A 21,473-nucleotide genomic window follows, 5' to 3' on the forward strand; every position below is an offset into this window, starting at 1 on the left:
GTCGGGACACCAGAGTAGGCAGCAGACAGCAGTCGGAATGTCAGAGTGGATAGCAGACAGCAGTCAGGACATCACAGTGGACAGCAGAGGGCAGTCGGAATATTAGAGTAGACAGCAGACGGTATTCTGGACATAACAGTAGACAGCAGACAGCAGTCGGGATATCAGAGTGCACAGCAGACAGCAGTCGGGAGATCACAGTGGACAGCAGACAGCAGTCGGGAGATCACAGCGGACAGCAGACTGCAGTCGGGACATCACACTGGGCAGCAGCCTGCAGTTGGGACATCACAGTGGACAGCAGACAGCAGTCAGAAAGTCAGCGTGGACAACAGACAGCAGTCGGGATATTACAGTGGACAGCAGACAGCAGTCGGAATGTCAGAGTGGACAGCAGATGGCAGTCGGGACATCACAGTGGAGAGCAGACAGCAGTCGGAATGTCAGGGTGGACAGCAGACAGCAGTCAGGAGATCACAGTGTACAGCAGACAGCAGTCGGGAGATCACAGCGGACAGCAGACAGCAGTCAGGACATCACACTGGACAGCAGACTGCAGTTGGGACATCACACTGGACAGCAGACAGCAGTCGGGGCACCAGAGTGGACTGCAGACAGCAGTCAGGACATCACAGTGGACAGCAGACAGCAGTCCGAATATCAGGGTGGACAGCAGACAGCAGTCGGGATATCACAGTGGACAGCAGACAGCAGTCAGGACATCACAGTGGACAGCAGACAGCAGTCCGAATATCAGGGTGGACAGCAGACAGCAGTCGGGATATCACAGTGGACAGCAGACAGCAGTCAGGATATCACAGTGGTCAGCAGACAGCAGTCAGAATGTCCCGGTGGACAGCGGACATCAGTCGGGACATCACAGTTGACAGCAGGCAGCAGTCGGAACGTCAGCGTGGACAACAGACAGCAGTCGGGATATCACAGTGGACAGCAGACAGCAGTCGGAATGTCAGAGTGGACAACAGACAGCAGTCGGGACAGCAGAGTAGACAGCAGACAGCAGTCGGAATGTCAGAGTGGACAGCAGACAGCAGTCAGGAGATCACAGTGAATAGCAGAGTAGCCAGCCGAGAGCAGTCGGGATATTAGAGTAGACAGCAGACAGTAGTCGGGACATAACAGTGGACAGCAGACAGCAGTCGTGACATCACAGTGGACAGCAGAGTAGCCAGCAGAGAGCAGTCGGGATATTAGAGTAGACAGCAGACAGTATTCGGGACATAACAGTGGACAGCGGACAGCAGTCGGGATATCAGAGCGGACAGCAGACGGCAGTTGGGATATCACAGTGGACAGCGGACAGCAGTCGGGACATTACAGTGGACAGCAGACGTCAGGCGGGACATCACAGTGGACAGCAGACGGCAGTCGGGACATCACAGTGGACAGCAGACGGCAGTCGGGACATTACAGTGGACAGCAGACGGCAGTTGGGACATCACAGTGGACAGCGGACGGCAGTCGGGACTTTACAGTGGACAGCAGACGGCAGTTGGGACACCAGAGTGTACAGCAGACTGCAGTCGGGACACCAGAGTGGAGAATAGACAGCAGTTGGGACACCAGAGTGGACAGCAGACAGCAGTTTGGACATCACAGTAGACAGCAGATTGAGGTCAGGACACCAGAGTGTACAGCAGACCGCAGTCGGTACACCAGAGTGGACAGCAGTCAGGATAGCAGAGTGGACAGCAGACAGCAGTCGGAATGTCAGAGTGGACAGCAGACAGCAGTCGGGACATCACAGTGGACAGCAGACAGCAGTCGGGATATCAGTGTGGACAGCAGACAGCAGTCGGGATATCAGAGTGCAAAGTAGACAGCAGTCGGGAGATCACAGTGGACAGCAGACAGCAGTCGGAAAATCACAGTGGACAGTGGACAGCAGTCAGAATGTCAGGGTGGACAGCAGACAGCAGTCGGGATATCACAGTGGACAGCAGACAGCAATCGGGAGATCACAGTGGACGGCAGACAGCACTCGGGATATCACAGTGGATGGCAGACAGCAGTCAGTGGACCAGAGTGCACAGCAGACAGCTGTCAGGACACCAGAGAGGACAGCAGACAGCAGTCGGGACACCAGAGTGGACAGCAGACAGTAGTCGGAATGTCAGAGTGGACAGCAGACCGCATTCGGCACACCAGAGTGGACAGCAGACAGTATTCGAGACATAACAGTGGACAGCAGACAGCAGTCGGGATATCAGAGTGCACAGCAGACAACAGTCGGGATATCAGAGTGCAAAGTAGACAGCAGTCGGGAGATCACAGTGGACAGCACACAGCAGTCGGGACATCACACTGGACAGCAGACTGAAGTTGGGACATCAAACTGGACAGCAGACAGCAGTCGGGGCACCAGAGTGGAAAGCAGACGGCAGTCGGGAGATCACAGTGGACAGCAGACAGCAGTCGGAGTGTCAGGGTGGACAGCAGACAGCAGTCGGGAAATCACAGTGGACAACAGACCGCAGTCGGAACGTCAGGGTGGACAGCAGACAGCAGTCGGGAGATCACAGTGGACGGCAGACAGCACTTGGGATATCACAGTGGACGGCAGACAGCAGTCGGTGGACCAGAGTGCACAGCAAACAGCTGTCAGGACACCAGAGAGGACAGCAGTCGGGACACCAGAGTGGACAGCAGACAGCAGCCAGGACACCAGAGTGGAAAGCAGACGGCAGCTGGGACATCGCAGTGGACAGCAGAGTAGCCAGCAGAGGGCAGTCGGGATATTAGAGTAGATAGCAGACAGTATTCGAGACATAACAGTTGACAGCAGACAGCAGTCAAAATGTCAGGGTGGACAGCAGACAGCAGTCGGGATATCACAGTGGACAGCAGACAGCAGTTGGAATGTCAGGGTGGACAGCAGACAGCAGTCAGGAGATCACACTGGATGGCAGACAGCAGTCGGTGGACCAGATTGCACAGCAGACAGCTGTCAGGACACCAGAGGGGACAGCAGTCGGGACACCAGAGTGGACAGCAGACGGCAGTTGGGACATCACAGTGGACAGCAGACAGCAGTTGGGACAGCAGAGTGGACAGCAGACAGCAGTTGGTATGTCAGTGTAGACAGCAGATAGCAGTCGGAATAACAGAGGGGACAGTAGACAGCAGTCGGGACATCACAGTGGACAGCAGATGGCAGTTGGGAAAACACAGTGGACAGCAGACTGCAGTCGGGACACCAGAGTGTACAGCAGACTGCAGTCGGGACACCAGAGTGGAAAATAGACAGCAGTTGGGACACCAGAGTGGACAGCAGACAGCAGTTTGGACATCACAGTAGACAGCAGATTGCAGTCAGGACACAAGAGTGTACAGCAGACCGCAGTCGGTACACCAGAGTGGACAGCAGTCAGGATAGCAGAGTGGACAGCAGACAGCAGTCGGGACATCACAGTGGACAGCAGACAGCAGTCGGGATATCAGTGTGGACAGCAGACAGCAGTCGGGATATCAGTGTGGACAGCAGACAGCAGTCGGGATATCACAGTAGACAGCAGACAGCAGTCGGAATGTCAGGGTAGACAGCAGACAGCAGTCGGGAAATCACAGTGGACAGCGGACAGCAGTCAGAACGTCAGGGTGGACAGCAGACAGCAGTCGGGACATCACAGTGGACAGCAGACAGCAATCGGGAGATCACAGTGGACGTCAGACAGCACTTGGGATATCACAGTGGATGGCAGACAGCAGTCAGTGGACCAGAGTGCACAGCAGACAGCTGTCAGGACACCAGAGAGGACAGCAGACAGCAGTCGGAATGTCAGAGTGGACAGCAGACCGCAGTCGGTACACCAGAGTGGACAGCAGACAGTATTCGAGACATAACAGTGGACAGCAGACAGCAGTCGGGATATCAGAGTGCACAGCAGACAATAGTCGGGATATCAGAGTGCAAAGTAGACAGCAGTCGGGAGATCACAGTGGACAGCACACAGCAGTCGGGACATCACACTGGACAGCAGACAGCAGTCGGGGCACCAGAGTGGAAAGCAGACAGCAGTCGGGAGATCACAGTGGACGGCAGACAGCACTTGGGATATCACAGTGGACGGCAGACAGCAGTCGGTGGACCAGAGTGCACAGCAGACAGCTGTCAGGACACCAGAGAGGACAGCAGTCGGGACACCAGAGTGGACAGCAGACAGCAGCCAGGACACCAGAGTGGAAAGCAGACGGCAGCTGGGACATCGCAGTGGACAGCAGAGTAGCCAGCAGAGGGCAGTCGGGGTATTAGAGTAGATAGCAGACAGTATTCGAGACATAACAGTTGACAGCAGACAGCTGTCAAAATGTCAGGGTGGACAGCAGACAGCAGTCGGGATATCACAGTGGACAGCAGACAGCAGTTGGAATGTCAGGGTGGACAGCAGACAGCAGTCGGGAGATCACACTGGATGGCAGACAGCAGTCAGTGGACCAGATTGCACAGCAGACTGCTGTCAGGACACCAGAGAGGACAGCAGTCGGGACACCAGAGTGGACAGCAGACGGCAGTTGGGACATCACAGTGGACAGCAGACAGCAGTTGGGACAGCAGAGTGGACAGCAGACAGCAGTTGGAATGTCAGTGTAAGCAGATAGCAGTCGGGATAACAGAGGGGACAGTAGACAGCAGTCGGGACATCACAGTGGACAGCAGATGGCAGTTGGGAAAACACAGTGGACAGCAGACTGCAGTCGGGACACCAGAGTGTACAGGACACCAGAGTGGAAAATAGACAGCAGTTGGTACACCAGAGTGGACAGCAGTCAGGATAGCAGAGTGGACTGCAGACAGCAGTCGGGACACCAGAATGGACAGCAGACAGCAGTTTGGACATCACAGTAGACAGCAGGTTGCAGTCAGGACACCAGAGTGTACAGCAGACCGCAGTCGGTACACCAGAGTGGACAGCAGTCAGGATAGCAGAGTGGACAGCAGACAGCAGTCGGAATGTCAGAGTGGACAGCAGACAGCAGTCGGGATATCAGTGTGGACAGCAGACAGCAGTCGGGATATCACAGTAGACAGCAGACAGCAGTCGGAATGTCAGGGTAGACAGCAGACAGCACTTGGGATATCACAGTGGACGGCAGACAGCAGTCGGTGGACCAGAGTGCACAGCAGACAGCTGTCAGGACACCAGAGAGGACAGCAGTCGGGACACCAGAGTGGACAGCAGACGGCAGTTGGGACATCACAGTGGACAGCAGACAGCAGTTGGGACAGCAGAGTGGACAGCAGACTGCAGTTGGTATGTCAGTGTAGACAGCAGATAGCAGTCGGGATAACAGAGGGGACAGTAGACAGCAGTCGGGACATCACAGTGGACAGCAGATGGCAGTTGGGAAAACACAGTGGACAGCAGACTGCAGTCGGGACACCAGAGTGTACAGCAGACTGCAGTCGGGACACCAGAGTGGAAAATAGACAGCAGTTGGGACACCAGAGTGGACAGCAGACAGCAGTTTGGACATCACAGTAGACAGCAGATTGCAGTCAGGACACAAGAGTGTACAGCAGACCGCAGTCGGTACACCAGAGTGGACAGCAGTCAGGATAGCAGAGTGGACAGCAGACAGCAGTCGGGACACCAGAGTGGACAGCAGACAGCAGTCGGGACACCAGAGTAGGCAGCAGACAGCAGTCAGAATGTCAGAGTGGACAGCAGACGGCAGTCGGGATATCACAGTGGTCAGCAGACAGCAGACAGAACGTCAGGGTGGACAGCAGACAGCAGTCGGAATAATCACAGTGGACAGCAGACAGCAATCGGGAGATCACAGTGGAACGCAGACAGCACTCGGGATATCACAGTGGATGGCAGACAGCAGTCAGTGGACCAGAGTGCACAGCAGACAGCTGTCAGGACACCAGAGAAGACAGCAGACAGCAGTCGGGACACCAGAGTGGACAGCAGACAGCAGCCAGGACACCAGAGTGGAAAGCAGATGGCAGTCGAGACAGCAGAGTGGACAGCAGACGGCAGTCGGGACAGCAGAGTAGACAGCAGACAGCAGTTGGAATGTCAGTGTAGACAGCAGACAGCAATCGGGATAACAGAGGGGACTGTAGACAGCAGTCGGGACAACACAGTGGACAACAGACAGCAGACGGGACATCAGAGTGGACAGCAGACAGCAGTCGGGACATCACAGTGGACAACAGACAGCAGTCAGGACACCAGAGTGGAAAGCAGATGGCAGTCGGGATATCAGTGTGGACAGCAGACAGCAGACGGGACATCAGAGTGGACAGCAAACAGCAGTTGGAATGTCAGTGTAGACAGTAGACAACCGTCCGGATATCAGAGGGAACACAAGCCAGCAGTCGGGACAGCAAAGTGGACAGCAGACAGCAATCGGTGCACCAGAATAGACAGCAGACAGCAGTCGTAATGTTAAACTGGACAGCAGACATCAGGCAGGACATCACAGAGGACAGCAGAGTAGCCAGCATAGAGCAGTCGGGATATTAGAGTAGACAGCAGACAGTATTCGGGACATAACAGTGGACAGCAGACAGCAGTCGGGACATAACAGTGGACAGCAGACAGCAGTCGGGACATCAGAGTGCACAGCAGACAGCAGTAGGGAGATCACAGTGGACAGCAGACAGCAGTCGGGACATCAGAGTGGACAGCAGACAGCAGTAGGGAGATCACAGTGGACAGCAGACAGCAGTCGGGACATCAGAGTGGACAGCAGACAGCAGTTGGGACATCACAATGGACAGCAGGCAGCAGTCGGGATATCACAGTGGACAGCAGACATCAGTCGGGGTATCAGAGGGAACACAAGTCAGCAGTCGGGACAGCAGAGTGGACAGAAGACAGCAGTCGGGATATCACTTGGACAGCAGACAGCAGTCGGGATATCAGTGTGGTCAGCAGACGGCAGTCAGAATATCATAGTGGACAGCAGACAGCAGTTGGGACATCAGAGTGGACAGCGGACGGCAGTCGGGACAGCAGAGTGGACAGCAGACAGCAATCGGTGCAACAGAATAGACAGCAGACGGCAGGCGGGACTTCACAGTGGACAACAGACAGCAGTCCGGACATCACAGTGGACAGCAGACAGCAGTCGGGACATCACAGTGGACAGCAGACAGCAGTCGGGACATCACAGTGGACAACAGACAGCAGTCGGGAGATCACAGTGGACAACAGACGGCAGTCGGGACAGCAGAGTGGACAGCAGAAAGCAGTCGGAATGTCAGGGTGGACAGCAGACAGCAGTTTGGATAACACAGTGGACAGCAGACAGCATTCGGAATGTCAGGGTGGACAGCAGACAGCAGTCGGGATATAAAAGTGGACAGCAGACAGCAGTCGAGATATCACAGTGGACAGCAGACAGCAGTCGGGACAACACAGTGGACAACAGACAGCAGACGGGACATCAGAGTGGACAGCAGACAGCAGTCGGGACATCACAGTGGACAGCAGACAGCAGTCGGAATGTCAGGATGGACAGCAGACAGCAGTCGGAACATCACAGAGGACACAGACAGCAGTCGGGACATCAGAGTGGACAGCAGACAGCAGTCGGGTCATCACAGAGGACAACAGAAAGCAGTCCGGACATCACAGTGGACAGCAGACAGCAGTCGGGACATCACAGTGGACAACAGACAGCAGTCAGGACACCAGAGTGGAAAGCAGATGGCAGTCGGGACATCACAGTGGACAGCAGACAGCAGTCAGGATATCAGTGTGGACAGCAGACAGCAGTCGGGATATCACAGTGGACAGCAGACAACAGTCAGAATGTCAGGCTGGACAGCAGAGAGCAGTCGGGACATCACAGAGGACAACAGACAGCAGTCCGGACATCACAGTAGACAGCAGACAGGAATCGGGACATCACAGTGGACAGCAGACAGCAGTCGGGACATCACAGTGGACAACAGACAGCAGTCGGGAGATCACAGTGGACAGCAGACGGCAGTAGGGACACCAGAGTGTACAGCAGACAGCACTCAGGATATCACAGTGGATGGCAGACAGCAGTCGGGACACCAGAGTGGACAGAAGACAGCAGCCGGGACACCATAGTGGAAAGCAGACAGAAGTCGGGACACCAGAGTGGACAGCAGACAACAGTTGGGACATCACAGCGGACAGCAGACATCAGTCGGGATATCACAGCAGACAGCAGACAGCAGTCGGGACAGCAGAGTGGACAGCAGACAGTAGTCGGGACAGCAGAGTGGACAGCAGACAGCAGTCGGAATGTCAGTGTAGACAGCAGACAGCAGTCGGGATATCAGAGGGGACAGTAGACGGCAGTCGGGACAACAAAGTGGACAGTAGACGGCAGTCGGGAAAACACAGTGGACAGCAGACGGCAGTTGGGACATCAGAGTGGATAACAGACAGCAGTCGGGTTATAACTTGGACAGCAGACAGCAGTCGGAATGTCAGGGTGGACAGCAGACAGCAGTCGGAATATCACAGTGGACAGCAGACAGCAGTCGGGATATCACGGTGGACAGCAGACAGCAGTCGGAATGTCAGGGAGAACAGCAGACAGCAGTCGGGATATCACAGTGGACAGCAGACAACAGTCGTAATGTCAGGATGGACAGCAGACAGCAGTCGGGACATCACAGATGACAACAGACAGCAGTCAGAATGTCAGGGTGGACAGCAGACAGCAGTTTGGATAACACAGTGGACAGCAGACAGCATTCGGAATGTCAGGGTGGACAGCAGACAGCAGTCGGGATATAAAAGTGGACAGCAGACAGCAGTCGAGACATCAGAGTGGACAGCAGACAGCAGTCGGGACAACACAGTGGACAACAGACAGCAGACGGGACATCAGAGTGGACAGCAGACAGCAGTCGGGACATCACAGTGGACAACAGACAGCAGTCAGGACACCAGAGTGGAAAGCAGATGGCAGTCGGGATATCAGTGTGGACAGCAGACAGCAGACGGGACAGCAGAGTGGACAGCAAACAGCAGTTGGAATGTCAGTGTAGACAGTAGACAACCGTCCGGATATCAGAGGGAACACAAGCCAGCAGTCGGGACAGCAGAGTGGACAGCAGACAGCAATCGGTGCACCAGAATAGACAGCAGACAGCAGTCGTAATGTTAAACTGGACAGCAGACATCAGGCAGGACATCACAGAGGACACAGACAGCAGTCGGGACATCAGAGTGGACAGCAGACAGCAGTCGGGTCATCACAGAGGACAACAGCAAGCAGTTCGGACATCACAGTGGACAGCAGACAGCAGTCGGGACATCACAGTGGACAACAGACAGCAGTCGGGAGATCACAGTGGACAACAGACGGCAGTCGGGAGATCACAGTGGACAGCAGAAAGCAGTCGGAATGTCAGGGTGGACAGCAGACAGCAGTTTGGATAACACAGTGGACAGCAGACAGCATTCGGAATGTCAGGGTGGACAGCAGACAGCAGTCGGGATATAAAAGTGGACAGCAGACAGCAGTCGGGACAACACAGTGGACAACAGACAGCAGACGGGACATCAGAGTGGACAGCAGACAGCAGTCGGGACATCACAGTGGACAACAGACAGCAGTCAGGACACCAGAGTGGAAAGCAGATGGCAGTCGGGATATCAGTGTGGACAGCAGACAGCAGACGGGACATCAGAGTGGACAGCAAACAGCAGTTGGAATGTCAGTGTAGACAGTAGACAACCGTCCGGATATCAGAGGGAACACAAGCCAGCAGTCGGGACAGCAAAGTGGACAGCAGACAGCAATCGGTGCACCAGAATAGACAGCAGACAGCAGTCGTAATGTTAAACTGGACAGCAGACATCAGGCAGGACATCACAGAGGACAGCAGAGTAGCCAGCATAGAGCAGTCGGGATATTAGAGTAGACAGCAGACAGTATTCGGGACATAACAGTGGACAGCAGACAACAGTCGGAATGTCAGGGTGGACAGCAGACAGCAGTCGGGAAATCACAGTGGACAGCGGACAGCAGACAGAACGTCAGGGTGGACAGCAGACAGCAGTCGGAACATCACAGTGGACAGCAGACAGCAGTCGGGATATCACAGTGGACAGCAGACAACAGTCGGAATGTCAGGGTGGACAGCAGACAGCAGTCGGGAAATCACAGTGGACAGCGGACAGCAGACAGAACGTCAGGGTGGACAGCAGACAGCAGTCGGAACATCACAGTGGACAGCAGACAGCAATCGGGAGATCACAGTGGACGGCAGACAGCACTCGGGATATCACAGTGGTTGGCAGACAGCAGTCAGTGGACCAGAGTGCACAGCAGACAGCTGTCAGGACACCATAGAGGACAGCAGTCCGGACACCAGAGTGGACAGCAGACAGCAGCCAGGACACCAGAGTGGAAAGCAGATGGCAGTCGAGACAGCAGAGTGGACAGCAGACGGCAGTCGGGACAGCAGAGTAGACAGCAGACAGCAGTTGGAATGTCAGTGTAGACAGCAGACAGCAGTCGGGATAACAGAGGGGACTGTAGACAGCAGTCGGGACATCACAGTGGACAGCAGATGGCAGTTGGGAAAACACAGTGGACTGCACACGGCAGTTGGGACACCAGAGTGTACAGCAGACTGCAGTCGGGACACCAGAGTGGAGAATAGACAGCAGTTGGGACACCAGAGTGGACAGCAGACAGCAGTTTGGACATCACAGTAGACAGCAGATTGAGGTCAGGACACCAGAGTGTACAGCAGACCGCAGTCGGTACACCAGAGTGGACAGCAGTCAGGATAGCAGAGTGGACAGCAGACAGCAGTCGGAATGTCAGAGTGGACAGCAGACAGCAGTCGGGACATCACAGTGGACAGCAGACAGCAGTCGGGATATCAGTGTGGACAGCAGACAGCAGTCGGGATATCAGAGTGCAAAGTAGACAGCAGTCGGGAGATCACAGTGGACAGCAGACAGCAGTCGGAAAATCACAGTGGACAGTGGACAGCAGTCAGAATGTCAGGGTGGACAGCAGACAGCAGTCGGGATATCACAGTGGACAGCAGACAGCAATCGGGAGATCACAGTGGACGGCAGACAGCACTCGGGATATCACAGTGGATGGCAGACAGCAGTCAGTGGACCAGAGTGCACAGCAGACAGCTGTCAGGACACCAGAGAGGACAGCAGACAGCAGTCGGGACACCAGAGTGGACAGCAGACAGTAGTCGGAATGTCAGAGTGGACAGCAGACCGCATTCGGCACACCAGAGTGGACAGCAGACAGTATTCGAGACATAACAGTGGACAGCAGACAGCAGTCGGGATATCAGAGTGCACAGCAGACAACAGTCGGGATATCAGAGTGCAAAGTAGACAGCAGTCGGGAGATCACAGTGGACAGCACACAGCAGTCGGGACATCACACTGGACAGCAGACTGAAGTTGGGACATCAAACTGGACAGCAGACAGCAGTCGGGGCACCAGAGTGGAAAGCAGACGGCAGTCGGGAGATCACAGTGGACAGCAGACAGCAGTCGGAGTGTCAGGGTGGACAGCAGACAGCAGTCGGGAAATCACAGTGGACAACAGACCGCAGTCGGAACGTCAGGGTGGACAGCAGACAGCAGTCGGGAGATCACAGTGGACGGCAGACAGCACTTGGGATATCACAGTGGACGGCAGACAGCAGTCGGTGGACCAGAGTGCACAGCAAACAGCTGTCAGGACACCAGAGAGGACAGCAGTCGGGACACCAGAGTGGACAGCAGACAGCAGCCAGGACACCAGAGTGGAAAGCAGATGGCAGCTGGGACATCGCAGTGGACAGCAGAGTAGCCAGCAGAGGGCAGTCGGGATATTAGAGTAGATAGCAGACAGTATTCGAGACATAACAGTTGACAGCAGACAGCAGTCAAAATGTCAGGGTGGACAGCAGACAGCAGTCGGGATATCACAGTGGACAGCAGACAGCAGTTGGAATGTCAGGGTGGACAGCAGACAGCAGTCAGGAGATCACACTGGATGGCAGACAGCAGTCGGTGGACCAGATTGCACAGCAGACAGCTGTCAGGACACCAGAGGGGACAGCAGTCGGGACACCAGAGTGGACAGCAGACAGCAGTCGGGACATCACAGTGGACAGCAGACAGCAGTCGGGATATCAGTGTGGACAGCAGACAGCAGTCGGGATATCAGTGTGGACAGCAGACAGCAGTCGGGATATCACAGTAGACAGCAGACAGCAGTCGGAATGTCAGGGTAGACAGCAGACAGCAGTCGGGAAATCACAGTGGACAGCGGACAGCTGTCAGAACGTCAGGGTGGACAGCAGACAGCAGTCGGGACATCACAGTGGACAGCAGACAGCAATCGGGAGATCACAGTGGACGTCAGACAGCACTTGGGATATCACAGTGGATGGCAGACAGCAGTCAGTGGACCAGAGTGCACAGCAGACAGCTGTCAGGACACCAGAGAGGACAGCAGACAGCAGTCGGAATGTCAGAGTGGACAGCAGACCGCAGTCGGTACACCAGAGTGGACAGCAGACAGTATTCGAGACATAACAGTGGACAGCAGACAGCAGTCGGGATATCAGAGTGCACAGCAGACAATAGTCGGGATATCAGAGTGCAAAGTAGACAGCAGTCGGGAGATCACAGTGGACAGCACACAGCAGTCGGGACATCACACTGGACAGCAGACTGAAGTTGGGACATCACACTGGACAGCAGACAGCAGTCGGGGCACCAGAGTGGAAAGCAGACAGCAGTCGGGAGATCACAGTGGACGGCAGACAGCACTTGGGATATCACAGTGGACGGCAGACAGCAGTCGGTGGACCAGAGTGCACAGCAGACAGCTGTCAGGACACCAGAGAGGACAGCAGTCGGGACACCAGAGTGGACAGCAGACAGCAGCCAGGACACCAGAGTGGAAAGCAGACGGCAGCTGGGACATCGCAGTGGACAGCAGACAGCAGTCGGGATATCACAGTGGACAGCAGACAGCAGTTGGAATGTCAGGGTGGACAGCAGACAGCAGTCGGGAGATCACACTGGATGGCAGACAGCAGTCAGTGGACCAGATTGCACAGCAGACTGCTGTCAGGACACCAGAGAGGACAGCAGTCGGGACACCAGAGTGGACAGCAGACGGCAGTTGGGACATCACAGTGGACAGCAGACAGCAGTTGGGACAGCAGAGTGGACAGCAGACAGCAGTTGGAATGTCAGAGTAAGCAGATAGCAGTCGGGATAACAGAGGGGACAGTAGACAGCAGTCGGGACATCACAGTGGACAGCAGATGGCAGTTGGGAAAACACAGTGGACAGCAGACTGCAGTCGGGACACCAGAGTGTACAGGACACCAGAGTGGAAAATAGACAGCAGTTGGTACACCAGAGTGGACAGCAGTCAGGATAGCAGAGTGGACAGCAGACAGCAGTTTGGACATCACAGTAGACAGCAGGTTGCAGTCAGGACACCAGAGTGTACAGCAGACCGCAGTCGGTACACCAGAGTGGACAGCAGTCAGGATAGCAGAGTGGACAGCAGACAGCAGTCGGAATGTCAGAGTGGACAGCAGACAGCAGTCGGGATATCAGTGTGGACAGCAGACAGCAGTCGGGATATCACAGTAGACAGCAGACAGCAGTCGGAATGTCAGGGTAGACAGCAGACAGCACTTGGGATATCACAGTGGACGGCAGACAGCAGTCGGTGGACCAGAGTGCACAGCAGACAGCAGTCGGGACATCACAGTGGACAGCAGACAGCAGTCGGGATATCAGTGTGGACAGCAGACAGCAGTCGGGATATCACAGTAGACAGCAGACAGCAGTCGGAATGTCAGGGTAGACAGCAGACAGCACTTGGGATATCACAGTGGACGGCAGACAGCAGTCGGTGGACCAGAGTGCACAGCAGACAGCTGTCAGGACACCAGAGAGGACAGCAGTCGGGACACCAGAGTGGACAGCAGACAGCAGCCAGGACACCAGAGTGGAAAGCAGACGGCAGCTGGGACATCGCAGTGGACAGCAGAGTAGCCAGCAGAGGGCAGTTGGGATATTAGAGTAGATAGCAGACAGTATTCGAGACATAACAGTTGACAGCAGACAGCAGTCAAAATGTCAGGGTGGACAGCAGACAGCAGTCGGGAGATCACACTGGATGGCAGACAGCAGTCGGTGGACCAGATTGCACAGCAGACAGCTGTCAGGACACCAGAGAGGACAGCAGTCGGGACACCAGAGTGGACAGCAGACGGCAGTTGGGACATCACAGTGGACAGCAGACAGCAGTTGGGACAGCAGAGTGGACAGCAGACAGTAGTTGGAATGTCAGTGTAGACAGCAGATAGCAGTCGGGATAACAGAGGGGACAGTAGACAGCAGTCGGGACATCACAGTGGACAGCAGATGGCAGTTGGGAAAACACAGTGGACAGCAGACTGCAGTCGGGACACCAGAGTGTACAGCAGACTGCAGTCGGGACACCAGAGTGGAAAATAGACAGCAGTTGGGACACCAGAGTGGACAGCAGACAGCAGTTTGGACATCACAGTAGACAGCAGATTGCAGTCAGGACACAAGTGTGTACAGCAGACCGCAGTCGGTACACCAGAGTGGACAGCAGTCAGGATAGCAGAGTGGACAGCAGACAGCAGTCGGGACACCAGAGTGGACAGCAGACAGCAGTCGGGACACCAGAGTAGGCAGCAGACAGCAGTCAGAATGTCAGAGTGGACAGCAGACGGCAGTCGGGATATCACAGTGGTCAGCAGACAGCAGACAGAACGTCAGGGTGGACAGCAGACAGCAGTCGGAATAATCACAGTGGACAGCAGACAGCAATCGGGAGATCACAGTGGAACGCAGACAGCACTCGGGATATCACAGTGGATGGCAGACAGCAGTCAGTGGACCAGAGTGCACAGCAGACAGCTGTCAGGACACCAGAGAAGACAGCAGACAGCAGTCGGGACACCAGAGTGGACAGCAGACAGCAGCCAGGACACCAGAGTGGAAAGCAGATGGCAGTCGAGACAGCAGAGTGGACAGCAGACGGCAGTCGGGACAGCAGAGTAGACAGCAGACAGCAGTTGGAATGTCAGTGTAGACAGCAGACAGCAATCGGGATAACAGAGGGGACTGTAGACAGCAGTCGGGACATCACAGTAGACAGCAGGTGGCAGTTGGGAAAACACAGAGGACAGCACACGGCAGTTGGGACACCAGAGTGTACAGCAGACCGCAGTCGGTACACTAGAGTGGACAGCAGACAGCAGTCGGTACACCAGAGTGGACAGCAAAAAGCAGTCGGAAACTAGAGTGGAAAGCAGATGGCAGTCGGGATATCAGGGTGGACAGCAGACAGCAGTCGGGATATCAGTGTGGACAGCAGACAGCAGTCGGGATATCAGTGTGGACAGCAGACAGCAGTCGGGATATCACAGTGGACAGCAGACAGCAGTCGGAATGTCAGGGTGGACAGCAGACAGCAGTCGGGAAATCACAGTGGACAGCGGACAGCAGTCAGAACGTCAGGGTGGACAGCAGACAGCATTCGGGACATCACAGTGGACAGCAGACAGCAATCGGGAGATCACAGTGGACGGCAGACAGCACTCGGTATATCACAGTGGATGGCAGACAGCAGTCAGTGGACCAGAGTGCACAGCAGACAGCTGTCAGGACACCAGAGAGGACAGCAGACAGCAGTCGGGAGATCACAGTGGACAGCACACAGCAGTCGGGACATCACACTGGACAGCAGACTGAAGTTGGGACATCACACTGGACAGCAGACAGCAGTCGGGGCACCAGAGTGGAAAGCAGATGGCAGTCGGGAAATCACAGTGGACAACAGACAGCAGTCGGAACGTCAGGGTGGACAGCAGACAGCAGTCGGGAGATCACAGTGGACGGCAGACAGCACTTGGGATATCACAGTGGACGGCAGACAGCAGTCGGTGGACCAGAGTGCACAGCAAACAGCTGTCAGGACACCAGAGAGGACAGCAGTCGGGACACCAGAGTGGACAGCAGACAGCAGCCAGGACACCAGAGTGGAAAGCAGACGGCAGCTGGGACATCGCAGTGGACAGCAGAGTAGCCAGCAGAGGGCAGTCGGGATATTAGAGTAGATAGCAGACAGTATTCGAGACATAACAGTTGACAGCAGACAGCAGTCAAAATGTCAGGGTGGACAGCAGACAGCAGTCGGGATATCACAGTGGACAGCAGACAGCAGTCAAAATGTCAGGGTGGACAGCAGACAGCAGTCGGGAGATCACACTGGATGGCAGACAGCAGTCGGTGGACCAGATTGCACAGCAGACAGCTGTCAGGACACCAGAGGGGACAGCAGTCGGGACACCAGAGTGGACAGCAGACGGCAGTTGGGACATCACAGTGGACAGCAGACAGCAGTTGGGACAGCAGAGTGGACAGCAGACTGCAGTTGGTATGTCAGTGTAGACAGCAGATAGCAGTCGGGATAACAGAGGGGACAGTAGACAGCAGTCGGGACATCACAGTGGACAGCAGATGGCAGTTGGGAAAACACAGTGGACAGCAGACTGCAGTCGGGACACCAGAGTGTACAGCAGACTGCAGTCGGGACACCAGAGTGGAAAATAGACAGCAGTCAGGATAGCAGAGTGGACAGCAGACAGCAGTCGGGACATCACAGTGGACAGCAGACAGCAGTCGGGATATCAGTGTGGACAGCAGACAGCAGTCGGGATATCACAGTAGACAGCAGACAGCAGTCGGAATGTCAGGGTAGACAGCAGACAGCAGTCGGGAAATCACAGTGGACAGCGGACAGCAGTCAGAACGTCAGGGTGGACAGCAGACAGCAGTCGGGACATCACAGTGGACAGCAGACAGCAATCGGGAGATCACAGTGGACGGCAGACAGCACTTGGGATATCACAGTGGATGGCAGACAGCAGTCAGTGGACCAGAGTGCACAGCAGACAGCTGTCAGGACACCAGAGAGGACAGCAGACAGCAGTCGGAATGTCAGAGTGGACAGCAGACCGCAGTCGGTACACCAGAGTGGACAGCAGACAGTATTCGAGACATAACAGTGGACAGCAGACAGCAGTCGGGATATCAGAGTGCACAGCAGACAATAGTCGGGATATCAGAGTGCAAAGTAGACAGCAGTCGGGAGATCACAGTGGACAGCACACAGCAGTCGGGACATCACACTGGACAGCAGACTGAAGTTGGGACATCACACTGGACAGCAGACAGCAGTCGGGGCACCAGAGTGGAAAGCAGACAGCAGTCGGGAGATCACAGTGGACAGCAGACAGCAGTCGGACTGTCAGGGTGGACAGCAGACAGCAGTCGGGAAATCACAGTGGACAGCAGACAGCAGTCGGAACGTCAGGGTGGACAGCAGACAGCAGTCGGGAGATCACAGTGGACGGCAGACAGCACTTGGGATATCACAGTGGACGGCAGACAGCAGTCGGTGGACCAGAGTGCACAGCAGACAGCAGCCAGGACACCAGAGTGGAAAGCAGACGGCAGCTGGGACATCGCAGTGGACAGCAGAGTAGCCAGCAGAGGGCAGTCGGGATATTAGAGTAGATAGCAGACAGTATTCGAGACATAACAGTTGACAGCAGACAGCTGTCAAAATGTCAGGGTGGACAGCAGACAGCAGTCGGGATATCACAGTGGACAGCAGACAGCAGTTGGAATGTCAGGGTGGACAGCAGACAGCAGTCGGGAGATCACACTGGATGGCAGACAGCAGTCGGTGGACCAGATTGCACAGCAGACTGCTGTCAGGACACCAGAGAGGACAGCAGTCGGGACACCAGAGTGGACAGCAGACAGCAGTTGGGACAGCAGAGTGGACAGCAGACAGCAGTTGGAATGTCAGTGTAAGCAGATAGCAGTCGGGATAACAGAGGGGACAGTAGACAGCAGTCGGGACATCACAGTGGACAGCAGATGGCAGTTGGGAAAACACAGTGGACAGCAGACTGCAGTGGGGACACCAGAGTGTACAGGACACCAGAGTGGAAAATAGACAGCAGTTGGTACACCAGAGTGGACAGCAGTCAGGATAGCAGAGTGGACTGCAGACAGCAGTCGGGACACCAGAGTGGACAGCAGACAGCAGTTTGGACATCACAGTAGACAGCAGGTTGCAGTCAGGACACCAGAGTGTACAGCAGACCGCAGTCGGTACACCAGAGTGGACAGCAGTCAGGATAGCAGAGTGGACAGCAGACAGCAGTCGGAATGTCAGAGTGGACAGCAGACAGCAGTCGGGACATCACAGTGGACAGCAGACAGCAGTCGGGATATCAGTGTGGACAGCAGACAGCAGTCGGGATATCACAGTAGACAGCAGACAGCAGTCGGAATGTCAGGGTAGACAGCAGACAGCACTTGGGATATCACAGTGGATGGCAGACAGCAGTCGGTGGACCAGAGTGCACAACAGACAGCTGTCAGGACACCAGAGAGGACAGCAGTCGGGACACCAGAGTGGACAGCAGACAGCAGCCAGGACACCAGAGTGGAAAGCAGACGGCAGCTGGGACATCGCAGTGGACAGCAGAGTAGCCAGCAGAGGGCAGTTGGGATATTAGAGTAGATAGCAGACAGTATTCGAGACATAACAGTTGACAGCAGACAGCAGTCAAAATGTCAGGGTGGACAGCAGACAGCAGTCGGGAGATCACACTGGATGGCAGACAGCAGTCGGTGGACCAGATTGCACAGCAGACAGCTGTCAGGACACCAGAGAGGACAGCAGTCGGGACACCAGAGTGGACAGCAGACGGCAGTTGGGACATCACAGTGGACAGCAGACAGCAGTTGGGACAGCAGAGTGGACAGCAGACTGCAGTTGGTATGTCAGTGTAGACAGCAGATAGCAGTCGGGATAACAGAGGGGACAGTAGACAGCAGTCGGGACATCACAGTGGACAGCAGATGGCAGTTGGGAAAACACAGTGGACAGCAGACTGCAGTCGGGACACCAGAGTGTACAGCAGACTGCAGTCGGGACACCAGAGTGGAAAATAGACAGCAGTTGGGACACCAGAGTGGACAGCAGACAGCAGTTTGGACATCACAGTAGACAGCAGATTGCAGTCAGGACACAAGAGTGTACAGCAGACCGCAGTCGGTACACCAGAGTGGACAGCAGTCAGGATAGCAGAGTGGACAGCAGACAGCAGTCGGGACACCAGAGTGGACAGCAGACAGCAGTCGGGACACCAGAGTAGGCAGCAGACAGCAGTCAGAATGTCAGAGTGGACAGCAGACGGCAGTCGGGATATCACAGTTGTCAGCAGACAGCAGTCAGAATGTCCGGGTGGACAGCAGACAGCAGTTGGGATATCACAGTGGACAGCAGACAGCAGTCGGGACATCACAGTGGACAGCAGACGGCAGTCGGGATATCACAGTGGACAGCAGACAGCAGTCGGGACATCACAGTGGAGAGCAGACGGCAGTCGGAATGTCAGGGTGGACAGCAGACAGCAGTCGGGATATCACGGTGGAAAGCAGACAGCAGTCGAAATGTCAGGGTGGACAGCAGACAGCAGTGGGGACATCACAGTGGACAGCAGACTGAAGTTGGGACATCACACTGGACAGCAAACGGCAGTCAAGGCACCAGAGTGGACAGCAGTCAGCAGTCGGGACATCACAGTGGACAGTAGATGGCAGTCGGGACATCACAGTGGAGAGCAGACGACAGTCGGAATGACAGGGTGGACAGCAGACAGCAGTCGGGATATCACAGTGGACAGCAAAAAGCAGTCGGAATATCAGTGTGGACAGCAGACGGCAATCAGGAGATCACAGTGGACAGCAGACGGCAGTTGGGACATGACAGTGGACACCAGCCTGCAGTCGGGACTGCAGAGTGGACTGCAGACAGCAGTCGGGACACCAGAGTAGGCAGCAGACAGCAGTCGGAATGTCAGAGTGGATAGCAGACAGCAGTCAGGACATCACAGTGGACAGCAGAGGGCAGTCGGAATATTAGAGTAGACAGCAGACGGTATTCTGGACATAACAGTAGACAGCAGACAGCAGTCGGGATATCAGAGTGCACAGCAGACAGCAGTCGGGAGATCACAGTGGACAGCAGACAGCAGTCGGGAGATCACAGCGGACAGCAGACTGCAGTCGGGACATCACACTGGGCAGCAGCCTGCAGTTGGGACATCACAGTGGACAGCAGACAGCAGTCAGAAAGTCAGCGTGGACAACAGACAGCAGTCGGGATATTACAGTGGACAGCAGACAGCAGTCGGAATGTCAGAGTGGACAGCAGATGGCAGTCGGGACATCACAGTGGAGAGCAGACAGCAGTCGGAATGTCAGGGTGGACAGCAGACAGCAGTCAGGAGATCACAGTGTACAGCAGACAGCAGTCGGGAGATCACAGCGGACAGCAGACAGCAGTCAGGACATCACACTGGACAGCAGACTGCAGTTGGGACATCACACTGGACAGCAGACAGCAGTCGGGGCACCAGAGTGGACTGCAGACAGCAGTCAGGACATCACAGTGGACAGCAGACAGCAGTCCGAATATCAGGGTGGACAGCAGACAGCAGTCGGGATATCACAGTGGACAGCAGACAGCAGTCAGGACATCACAGTGGACAGCAGACAGCAGTCCGAATATCAGGGTGGACAGCAGACAGCAGTCGGGATATCACAGTGGACAGCAGACAGCAGTCAGGATATCACAGTGGTCAGCAGACAGCAGTCAGAATGTCCCGGTGGACAGCGGACATCAGTCGGGACATCACAGTTGACAGCAGGCAGCAGTCGGAACGTCAGCGTGGACAACAGACAGCAGTCGGGATATCACAGTGGACAGCAGACAGCAGTCGGAATGTCAGAGTGGACAACAGACAGCAGTCGGGACAGCAGAGTAGACAGCAGACAGCAGTCGGAATGTCAGAGTGGACAGCAGACAGCAGTCAGGAGATCACAGTGAATAGCAGAGTAGCCAGCCGAGAGCAGTCGGGATATTAGAGTAGACAGCAGACAGTAGTCGGGACATAACAGTGGACAGCAGACAGCAGTCGTGACATCACAGTGGACAGCAGAGTAGCCAGCAGAGAGCAGTCGGGATATTAGAGTAGACAGCAGACAGTATTCGGGACATAACAGTGGACAGCGGACAGCAGTCGGGATATCAGAGCGGACAGCAGACGGCAGTTGGGATATCACAGTGGACAGCGGACAGCAGTCGGGACATTACAGTGGACAGCAGACGTCAGGCGGGACATCACAGTGGACAGCAGACGGCAGTCGGGACATCACAGTGGACAGCAGACGGCAGTCGGGACATTACAGTGGACAGCAGACGGCAGTTGGGACATCACAGTGGACAGCGGACGGCAGTCGGGACTTTACAGTGGACAGCAGACGGCAGTTGGGATATCACAGTGGACAGCGGACGGCAGTCGGGACATTACAGTGGACAGCAGACGG

The 21,473-nt window shown here is 55.5% G+C and overlaps 1 protein-coding gene across 1 annotated transcript in view; it reads right to left on the reverse strand.

Annotated features, from left to right (window-relative positions):
• The window catches only part of LOC140724441 (calretinin-like), a 124,412-nt gene that overhangs the window by 41,892 nt on the left and 61,047 nt on the right, over positions 1-21,473 (reverse strand). The window lies entirely within an intron of this gene.

The sequence above is a fragment of the Hemitrygon akajei genome, unplaced genomic scaffold, assembly GCF_048418815.1.
Source record: "Hemitrygon akajei unplaced genomic scaffold, sHemAka1.3 Scf000217, whole genome shotgun sequence".
NCBI classification, from domain to species: Eukaryota; Metazoa; Chordata; class Chondrichthyes; order Myliobatiformes; family Dasyatidae; genus Hemitrygon; species Hemitrygon akajei.